The 7500-nt window shown below is 41.1% G+C and overlaps 1 protein-coding gene across 2 annotated transcripts in view; it reads left to right on the top strand.

Moving 5' to 3' along the window:
* The window catches only part of EBF3 (EBF transcription factor 3), a 121175-nt gene that overhangs the window by 7962 nt on the left and 105713 nt on the right, over positions 1–7500 (top strand). The window lies entirely within an intron of this gene.

Consider the following 7500-nt stretch of genomic DNA (forward strand, 5'->3'; position numbering starts at 1 on the left):
AGGCTTGTATTTCAGTAGCTTGCAGTACAAAGTTATCTTTTGATCATGAACTTTGCTGTCCAGTGACTGAAAAATTAAACCTGGAAAACTCCCTGAGTTAAGCCTAAAGAAATATGCACCACCAGTGGAGAGCAATGCTAATGTTTAACTAGCTGAAATAGCTGTTTGCTTAGTGGAGAATGTGAGGTATCTGACAGAAGGGACATCTCTCTTATTAGTAATCAAATAGGGCTGACCAGTTGTTGCCATCACTCTGGGATTGTGTCAGGCAATTGAGAACAAGTTCACCACTTTATAGAACTCGAAGTACAAAAAAATCAATATAATTATATTTGTCTTTAGTGGTTTAGCTATGGAAATCATATAGCACTGGATTGTTGCCTTGCGAGCTGGATTTATTTCTGCTTTATTGGCTAAAAAATATTTGGAAGTAGAGGAATCTTGGCGGCATAGTAAATGCAAGACAGCGTGTTACAATTTTTATTATTGGATTATGGGCATGCTCATTGTTCGGAGTTTTCGAGATATGTGTGACTTTTGCAGATGTAAATGGTGAATTGCATTAAAGTGTGACTACACCAGAAAGCGATGAAAATTAACGGGGAATGAAAATTAGAATAATATTTTGCTATTAAGTGCTCGGTCGGACTTTAATTTAGAGCTATGGTCAGAGTGATCATTTTGTGCCTACTGCATGTATGCTGAAAAATGCACAAGTAGTTTATGTTTATAGTCCGTACGCAGAATGAAGCACAGCACACATAACATTTTTCAATGATTAGGGATTATAATGATGTATACATAATAACGTCCTGGAGTCACTGTGAGATAATTCATATCAGTTCTGTGAGGGGTGGGCCTGGCAAAATTGAAACAAGCACTACGATGTCAGTGCTTTCATACCTTCCCCAAACTATCGGAAGTATGTCATAATTTGATATTCCAGAAGCATGAGAAGGTATAAAAAATCAGAAAACATTTGGTTAATGGGTTTATCATGTTTATTTGAATAAGGAAGATTGAAACTCCATTTATGCCTAGCATAAATGCTTTAGAGATCTTAATTATTGATGAAAAATCTGCTGTGCTTCTAAATTCAAAGATATGACAATTTTATAGGAATTTTAATCACCTTCCACATTAGGAATTTTCAAGATTTGGTTTTTATGAGGCTGGCATGTGTTTTAGCCTCTCTGAAGAGAGTTGTCACTTATCATGTCAAAATACTAGGAGAATTTGGTTGCATGCTGCATACGGCTCAGCAAGGAGGTTGGTATGACACCCTTCCTCTCAAGATGTGTTTTTGAAAAACTAGTGAGTGTAACGAGCAAATACGAGCAAATTGCAGCAAATGTAGGAGGAAAGCACGGACGTGGAAAAGCTCGATAAGAGCAACAGTGCTCTGAAACAACTGACATGTATTTTAAATCCCCGGTATTTATGCTTGCTCGACCTGTGTGTTAACAGTTTGTTACCTAAATTTGTTGTCGGTGTTGAATTTCGGTTTGTGTTTCCTCTTGAGCATCACAGAACAACATTTCCCCATCAAATTTGTGGGTCAATTTACAGTTTCCCATAAGAAGTGTTACCGCTTGGTTAGTTGGCTTAAAAAAAGAATTATATACAATATGCTTCACTAGATCCTTTTGTCCTTTGGATACATTTAGCAGCTTTTGACCAGATAAGGCATATTTGTCCTCAGGATACAAACCAATAATTCAATCCTGAATTGAGATCTATGGCCACCCATTTGTTCCAGCCCACACTAGGAGTCTCTGTGATAGTCTGAATTGTTTATCGCACTGGGGGTGGCGGGGTGGGGGGTGGGGTGAGGGAAAAAAATCCCCCTTATGCACCTCAGGAACAGTAATTTCTTAGCAATTAAGGTGTTTTAAATAAACTTATGTAATTATACGTTTGCATCCTGCAGTGGGCAAAACAAAACCAGAGGCCTTGGAAGCAGTTTTCTGTGTTGCATGCCTCTGTGACCTTTTAATTCACTGAGAATTTTTATTTACGTCGAGTCGATGTTTCTCACGAAGCATGGCTGAGTGTATACACTTTTATTGCTGTATACATTTAAGTATCTTCTGGCATATCGGGGCTATTCATACAGCACAGTAACTCACGTATTAAAGAACAAACCCATCATAAATTGCAGTGCAGTCAGTAAAAAGATGCCACAGAAGAAGTGTCCCTGGGAAATTAGATTGACCCAAAGAAAAGCAAATAAAAGAAAGGAAAAGGCCCATATTTTCTTTGCGGTGTTGCTGAAAAGGACGGGAGTATCATTTTCATAGTGGAATAATGTTTTCTGGGAAAACACAAAAGCAGATGTTCCTCATTAGGAACACCCATTGTCTACATATCACAACTATGAACAGATAAATCTCTCCTATTTCACCCATACATTCCAAGGGCTGTAAATGATTACAGGATGCCGCTGTAACTGCTAAACCAAAACCACACTCTGTGCTAAAATAATTCCTTGGTGCCACCATCATATATTTCATGAGAAGGTATGGAAATTCCTGCTAAGACTCATCCTCTCGACTTTCTTTTTCCTTCTTGGGCTTGAACGTACCCAAAGGCTGGGTGTCCAACTGTTGAGGCCGGGAGGGAGCGATGGCAGGGTGGCCGGGGTGGCCAGCTTACTTCCCTACCAGGACGCGAAGCGGCGGCTCGCTGGCGGAGCGGTGGCAGGGCTGGATGTGCTCGCAGTGCATCACCGATCGCGTGCTCTGCAGCGGGTTTCCAGATGGTACCATCACAGTCCTACTGCTAGTTGGCATCTCCGTGGGTAGTAAATACCCCCCTCCCCAATAAATCTGGCATTATTCTATAGAGTTTAGAAGACTTATCATTCCAAGTGTGTCCTACTTTCCTGTATGGAAGCCAGACATCTGTTTATCCCATTTCTTTCATACGGAGTTTGGAATAGCTTTAGTTTGGGGGAATAAAAAGTTTTGTCATATTTAACAGCTGTTACAAAATTTCAATCCCGTAGGCTCTTAAAATACTTTTCGACTGACCTCAGATTTTGTAGATAATTGACATTGCTGGTAGCCACCCCCCTTAACCTTTCCCTGGCTGTAATTTCAGATTATTTTCCCTAAACGAGTTGACTGTTCACGCTGGGTTTCGGGGGTTTTTTTTCCTTCTTTTTTCCTTCTTTTTTTTTCTTTTTTTTTGTCTTCACGCCGGCTTGACGGTGCAGCGCTTTAATTCCTTCCTGCTCCAAGTTTACACCTTCGGCGGGGTTGCGACGCGGCGGCTGGAGGGCGATGGGGTTTTTTCGTCAGCAGCGCTTCTTTTCACTTCCCGTCACAAAGGTGAGAGCCGCTGACCTTTGCTGGCAGTCCCGGCCGCTGAATTATTCATGTGATTGACTTTTTGTCAGTGCACACAGTTGTGCTCTGGGACATTTTATTCATTTACCTCATTTAAAGCGCCTTTCTGCACCTGTTCAAGTATTAATATCATGTAATTTGGGCCTAATGCCGATTTTGCTGAACACTCATTATATTTTTTATTAGCTATATTTCCAAACGATTATGTATGATTATTACCAAGCCTTACAAACAGCAATGGGTTATTCCCTAGACCTTTACATCTTCTTGTCAGGTTGTTTTCAGAAGCAAGGAGGATAAACATTTGACCAGTCCCAATGTTTTTATTCCTACTCCATATCCAACCAGAGAACTTAAAGCTTTTTCCCTTATGGCTTTGCGAAAGCATGATTAAATCCAACTCTGCAGAAGCTGTACAAATGCCAGCATTTATAAGGTCAACGCTTTTGTTAAAAATGCTATGTAAATGAGGATCTGCAAAAAGGGACATTAAATAAAATTAAATTCATTGTCTTCTTTAATGTCATTTACATTTTGGCTAAGCCCTGGCCTGTCAAGGAGGATTTTTTAAATAATTTTAATTACACATCATTTAGGGATCCAAGGTTTTCTATTCAGTAGCATTTGGATAACCTGCAAAATGGTGACTGTTTATTAACTTCTTAAATGACAACTTGTCATTTCATCTGCATAGTGCAATGAGAACAGATCAGTTTGGTGTCATTTTTTAAAAAAAATCTTATTTTTCTTTAAGATGTGCGCCCAACTACTGGAAGAATAGACCTTAAAATAACTCAGCTGCTCTTTTGCTTTCATTGCCCTATTGGTGCTACCGAGTTCAGAGTATATTACAAAATTGTGACTTTCCTGGGTAACTGGTTCTTTGAAGAATTTCTATCAGAAACCCGGCATTGATTTTATTTTTTTGGTGATTTTTTTTTTTTCTTTCTCCTTAAGAATGTGGTATATTGTGGATTAACGGGTGTAGCTGCGAGAGATACATCTGCAGGCAGGTGTAGGCAGATTGGCTTTGGAAGTGCACAGGTATGAACACCTCTCTCCCAGTAAAAAGCAAACACCAGTACCAATGCTGGGGAAGGAGAGGACACAGTACAGGGTGCATGTTGTTTTTTCAAATACATGTATGCACAGAAAAGAAAATGGCAAATCAAAGTAATCTGTGTAATTCAGCCACACTGAGATCACTGACACCCCAGAAACAGGACTTTGCACATGCTTCCTTCTCTCTGCTTCTTTCTTTTCCTTAAGTCATCTAAGTCACAGCATTTACATTGTTCCCTCTTAATCCCTACTCTTAATTAGTGCACAACCCACAGCTAATGAAACTGTGGCAATACCTGGGTTGCTAGCGGAGGAATGCGCTCACGTATGGCTTTGAGACCATTGTTCTCAAGTAAATCCCAAATGTGCTAGATGAGACTCCTGCACTTCCTCACCCCCCACCCCCCCCACCCACCCCCCCCCCGCCCCATATAATACTCGATTATTTGTCTGAAGCCCAAAGCATTGCATGGCTATGGTAGGAGGGAATAATAAAATTGCGTGCTTTTGTGAGAAAGGAAAAGAGGGGGAAGGGATTTAAGCAAAGCTGTCAAAAACTATACTCCAGGAGGTACCCTGATACAAACCATCCTGGGCTTCTGTTGCAGCCTTATCAGGTGAAAAGCAAAGATACTGCCAGAGCCTGTAATTTTGTTAGGATGCCTTTGATGAATTGGATTAGGTTATGGAAAAATATTTCAAACTCAGAGTTCTGGTACGTGAGCTTCCAGGAAGTAAATAATTACTCTCAGACAGCAGATAATTAAAAAAAAACAACCTGTGAAACACAAAGTGGTAGAAATGGGTTTAATAAGGCTCCTTTTTTAACGCAGAGATATTTTGGGGGGCCGGGGGTAGGAGTAGCAGTGTTGGGTTACTCGTAGGGCCGGGGGAGTGCTTTGCAGGGCTGGAGGAGGTGGAAATTCCAGGCTGGGAGGATGGAAATTGTCACCGGGGATGCCAGGGGGTGATTGACACGCAGGGAGAGGGGAAGGGGACGCGGGAGCTCAACCTGCGCTTGGCAGCCCTGCCGCAGCTCGCGGCTCGCACTCCAGGAAAATGAAACCCATTCACTCGGGTCAAGCTGCCAGCGGACAAGCTCCTCTTGTTTGTTTATCTTAACAGCAAATCTTGCAAAAATGTTTGTGGTCAAAACTGCATATAATACAACGTTATACTGGCATTATTAATACCCTATTAAATAAAGATGTAACTGCGCTTTAGAAAAAAATCTGAAGCTGGGGAATTTTACAGGCTGAGGGGTACTCTGGATTTTATGAGATTCAGTGATTTGACTTTTCTGTTAACTGTTTTGGTTCATTAACATTTTAAGCTGAAGCAAACTCGCTGGTTCCTTGGTATCTTAGCTCAGTTGAAACAGAATGGGGCTGGCTCAGTTTTAGGTTTTATTTTGTTATTGAACAAACTCTCCTTATTTCTCAAAGATGGAAAAAATCCAGAGTGCAAATACCATTTGTTAGGTAGAAAGGGAAGGTATTTGTTCCACAAGGTTTGGAGATTCTGGTATGTTGAGGCTGGAGGCAAATTAACAAAAAAAAAAAGGGGGGGAGGGGGAAATCTGTGATACTTTCAGCAAAAGTTTCACAGCCAGAAAATTATACAGAGGCCATCATCACATGGCGGCGGTGCCAGAAGTGCAGAGAGTAAACTGCAGCATCTGAACGCAGCGGTAAGGATAGTGTTGTGTTTTCCCAATAATTCACTAGGAAATGAGTTTAACATGTGTGGAAAGGAAGGGGCTTACATTTGTGTTGTTGTAAGACATGTAGCATAGGCCCAGCTAGCGGAAGGAGTCGGCTCCAGCTTGTCTCTCGTGAAAGACGAAACACGGTTACACATCTGGTGAGAAAGAGCAGTTCATTTGCCCAGACAGCTCGCTCCACGCTGCCGCTGAAAGGAGCTATTTTGACAGAAACAAAGCCATGGGGGCTGGGGCAAGCGATTAGCAGGATTCTGCTCGCTAAAAACTCCTTGGCCTTAATGATAAAGAAATAGTAGGAAAGGAAATAAAGAAACCTGGCCTAATCCTCCAGCAGTGCTTAAGGAGGCTTTTAGAAAGTAGGAACACAAACAACGACTTCCATGTAAAACTCCCACTGCACTTTGTACAAGTTTCTAAAAAAAAAATTAAAAAAAAATTAAAGAATACCAGAACAAAAATTAACCTGCAAGCTGCAGGAGTTATTAGAAAGCAAAGGTCCAGCCTGACTTTTGAGATAAATTCATTATACTGTGACATGTGCACTGGAAGTTAATTTGACAGTATGTAAGAACGTGGTGCTCTCATTTAAAAGGTGAACTCACTACCGAAAATCTTAAACAAATGCTTGGTTTGCTTCCGAGACCTGTGGCTGCGCAGAACATTCAGTTTAGTTATAAAGCAAACAACAAGACCTATCAAAAACCCCAATCTCAAAAAAAAAAAAAGAAGAAAATCACAATCCTCTAGTTTGAGTGAGGTTATTAATGCACAAAGGATAGATGTGAGTGCCCTTTCTTTGGAATAACAACCAATAAAATTGAATTGGTCTTGGTATTGTGTGGATTGTCAGGAATGCTCTTTACCAATCCAAATTTGATTAGGATTTCCTCTTTATGTTTGTGCAGTTCTTCTGCGGTTCGCGAGATGCTGGTGGGCAGCAAGCTTCCTTTAGCTAATCCAAACAGGGTTATTAAGCTATATACGTATCTATCGTGGGGAACTGAAAAGTGAACTTAAGCTGAGCTCTGTCCTGTTGGAAACAAATAACTGCTGAGAGTAGCTGGAGGTATAAAGAGGTAGATGGGGGGAGTGATTTCGCAGTTCTTGCCCAGCCCTCCACTCTTTCCTAGGGTGGGCGAGGGCTGGGTGTTTGACAACCACTGGACTTCACAGGGGCAGGGGAAAGTCAACGATAGGGAAATGTTCCAACGAAACTGGTTTTTTTTCCATTGGAGAGTGACTTTAGACCCGGGAAAATGTCCTGACTCGGGCATTGCCCGATCTCCGTGAAAAATGCCATAAATAGTTCTAGAGATTTTTGGGGCTATTTTCTATTTTCCCTACAATATTGAATAACTGCGGTTT

The sequence above is a fragment of the Falco rusticolus genome, chromosome 9 (assembly GCF_015220075.1).
Source record: "Falco rusticolus isolate bFalRus1 chromosome 9, bFalRus1.pri, whole genome shotgun sequence".
Lineage (NCBI taxonomy): Eukaryota > Metazoa > Chordata > Aves > Falconiformes > Falconidae > Falco > Falco rusticolus.